We start from the raw sequence: 3800 nt of genomic DNA, 5'->3' as shown, positions 1-3800 counted from the left end.
TTTTCTAAAATTTTTAGGGGCCCCGTGGGCTGGATAGAATGGCCTGGTGGGCTGCATCCAGCCACCAGGTCGCATTTTGCCCACCCCTGCGATAAATGCAGGCTCAGGCCTGGATGATCTCACACCCCCACTGCCAGGCCCCTTGGCAAGGGGGTAAGCACTGTAATAAATAAATTCAATTTTGAAATCAGTGTCCCTCAAGTCACAAAAGTTATGGAGAGGTTGCTTGAATCTATTGAGGGTTGCCTTGAATCTCATGAAGGGAGCCTCGAGTCCAACAAGGTTGACAACCACTATTCTAAGGTCTTGTGAGAATTTATAGGGTATTTTTTGCGACAGGTTCTAGAGAAGAGCTGAAAAGCAAATAGATCAGCCCTGTTGAAGAAAACAGTTGGAAAACTGGAAGCTTTACGGCAGTGATTCTCAGCCATGGTGCCACAGACTCCTGGGGGTGCCCTGAGATCCTTTCAAGAGTGTTGTGGGATACCGTGCAATATTAACACTGTTAGATTTACAATAATGAGTCACAAGATAAACCCTGAAATTTCAAATAGAAACCCATAGCTGTGGGGTTTCTGAATTCTTTGCAAAAAACCTGCTCCATTATTTTTCTGTAGGCAAAAAAAGAATGAAAACTAAGAGCTGGCATTTTCCAAAGGTGGGGGGAAGGGGTGGGGGAGGAAGGAGGCCTTAACTTGAAAAAGTTGAGAACCACTGTATTAAATAAACCAGCAAAAAAACCCCCAAAAAGTGTGAAGTGACCCCACATCTTCATGGTCAGTTTTAGAAAAAAACAGCTCCTCCCCTCTCTTCTCCACACCCCAAAATGATATCTATAAAGACTTGGAACTGCTCCCATCCTGCCAAAATCCTGCTTAAAAAAAATAAAAAAATCAAATAACCAAAAAAAGAGGACACAAAGTTTTAGGCACTAATAATATTACCATAAAAACTGCACTGAAAGAAAGAATCTGACCTGGTAATAGTTCTGGGTGGCTAGGTAAGTCAGCTTGCCTGTATCACTGATTTGAGTGACAGAGCCAACTGTATATTGGTAGCATTGGATGGATTTGGGCATGGTGATCTAGGAAATATGCAAGAGGCAAGGATTTTTGTAGGTGATTGCTTTTATTGTACAAACTACATGGTTTGCAGACTTAGACAAGCTTCCAAATACAACTGCAGTCTCTAAAATGCCATGGTTTTAACGCGTGTGTCATTCTGGTTAGACATCAGTGATCTGTCTTGGAGGCTGGGAAAGTCCTGTGATGAAGGCTCCAGAACTCTGCAGAGGAAGGGCAGTTTTCCTATTTGCTTTCCAAGCCTATGTGAAGACAGGTCTGTGCTCTTTCATCATGAAGGGAATGCAAAAACATATACATGTGGATACCAATACCTGTAACTAACCCCTCGTATTAAGTAACTGTGCACCAGGATGCTGTGTAGCACTGAAGCTATGTTTGTGAACCTCATGTTAAACAGAGGCAGGAAAGGTGATCCTTTAAGTCCAGGGGTGGGCAATTATTTGGGCCCACAGGCCACATAGGGAGTTTTGGGGAGATGTACTGGGCCGAATCAGAAGCCTCCACACCTCCTTCCATGCAACAGCTCCCCAAGCCCCTGTATGTGAGATGGCACTGTGAGTGGACAGGGAGCTGACATGGGCACACAGAAGCTTCAGCAGGGCTGCCCTTCTAAGCCGAGGAGGGACTGGAGTTGCTGCCTGGTTTTGGTGGTGGTGGTGGCGGCCAGGCAGAAGCTGCTGCTGGGCACTGGAAAAAAGTGGGACCTGGCAAGGACCATGGCTACCTTCCCCTCACTGCTGCCGGGGCCTTCTCACTGCGGCTGCCTGGAACCTGAACACGGGCTCTCCGCACCACTGCCAACACTGCCTAGAGGCTGCCTTGGACCCCTGCCCTGTGCCTGGCAGGGAAGAGCTGCAGGGCAGCCCTGATGAGGGCTCCAAGCAGCCTCAGTGAGAAGATCTGGCAGTGATGTGGGGGAGACAGCCACAGCCAGGTCCTGCTTTTTCCCATGCCCAGCAGCAGCTTCTGCCCAGCCTCAGGCTGAGCGCAGTCCCAGGGGTCAGGTTCCATGCAGCATTTGCTTTAGACCTGCCTGCCCTGGCCACAATGAACAGTGGCAGTGGCAGTGGCTGGACAGAAGCTGCTGCTGGGTGCAGGAAAAAAGTGGGACTTTGGAGGGCACAGCTGCCTCCCCCTCACCACTGCTTCTTGCTGCAGCCACCTGGGGCCCACAGTGGGGCTGCCCCGTGGCTCCTCTCCACCACTGCTCTGCTAGGTGCAGGGAAGCCTGGAGGCAGCACTGGTAACAGTGGGGAAGAGAGCCCTGGTGTGGGCCCCAGGTGGCCACAGCAGTAAAGACCCAACAGCAGAGGGAAAGGTGGCTGTGCCCACCTCCAGGTCCTACATTTTTTCTGCACCCAGCAGCAGCTTCTGCCCAGCCACCACCACTCATTGGGGCAGAGGTGGGTAGTCTGGAGCAGGCATTGTGTGGACCCTGACCCCCCATGCCAGGTGGGCTGGGGTCTGGTCCAGGGCTGGGGCTATGCGCTCAGCCTGGCGCTCGGGCCCTGTCTGTACAGGTCCTGGCCCATCTCCATAGGGCTGGGACCAGGGCTGCCAGGATGTAGAGTCCAACTGCAGAGCTTCCCCAGCCCTTCTGCATGCCTGGGGGCACTGCGACGCATCACAAGCCAGATGGGGCCTGAGCCAGGAGGGACCAAGGAACCTGACGCAGGCCAGACAAGTCTTCCATGACTTGGATCTGGCCCACAGGCCATATTTTGCCCATCCCTGCTTTAGTCTTTCATAGGTCCCAAGACTCTGGGGCTATCCTTCCAGAAATGTAGGGGCCTGGAGGGGAACCTGACCCCAAGCTGGCTGCATTACTCCAGCCCTGGTGCAGCTTCAAACAAGGGAACCAAATGCTTACTCAACAAGATGTTATTCCAGCACAATGTTCCTATTGTAACAGTAGCTATTAGTTACAAGATAATTACCGTGCTATGTGATGGTGGTAATCATGCCACTTTGGTACATGCCAGTTGCCCATGAACAGGAAAGCAAGTCAAGGTGCAGCAAAAGTAGAGATGAGATGTGCCTATCTCCACCCCCTGGAATTCTGCAATGCGGAAGGGAACCCAGAGAAATGGAGTGCTAGAAGTTGGGTCCCCGGGCAGCTGTGCAGTAGATGGGAAATGCCAGAAGGTACTATGCGCCTGGCTCTGGAATTGGTGGAGGAATGGCAGAAGAGGTAACAGGTTGGGAGCACCTCCCTAAAATACAGCCTCAAACACCAACTGATGATCCAGGTGGAAGAATACTGAAATAGCAGTGCACACCTACTTTTTCGAGTTGCTTCTTAACCCAACTCCCATTAAGTGAGCGGCTCTCTAGAAAGGATGCAAGGTATAAGTTGTACAGCAATGGGGGAAAACCCTGTAAGCACAGGATCTTAGGGACATGGTCTGCAATGGATTCTGTTTCATTATAATTGTAATGAATATAACTTACACCAGGGGGGAAGAGGGAAATTCCTATCACATCTCACATGCATGGATTGTATTTTGAATTGGGTGGGAATCACCCTCTCACTTGGACATAAAACAGCTGTCAGAGAAACATCAGGGACAAAAAATACAAATCTTCACCCAAATATGGTCTTTTACTTATTTTTCTGTTTCTTATTCTTTTCTCCCTTTCCATTTTTGATCCATTCCACTCATTTCTATCATTTTCCTCTCTGAATAACCCCGTGTGTTTCTCTCTTTCCCATTC

This window comes from Gavialis gangeticus, unplaced genomic scaffold (genome assembly GCF_001723915.1).
Source record: "Gavialis gangeticus isolate Ggan-Ray unplaced genomic scaffold, GavGan_comp1, whole genome shotgun sequence".
In the NCBI taxonomy this organism is placed as follows: domain Eukaryota; kingdom Metazoa; phylum Chordata; order Crocodylia; family Gavialidae; genus Gavialis; species Gavialis gangeticus.
This window is presented reverse-complemented; position numbering follows the sequence as displayed.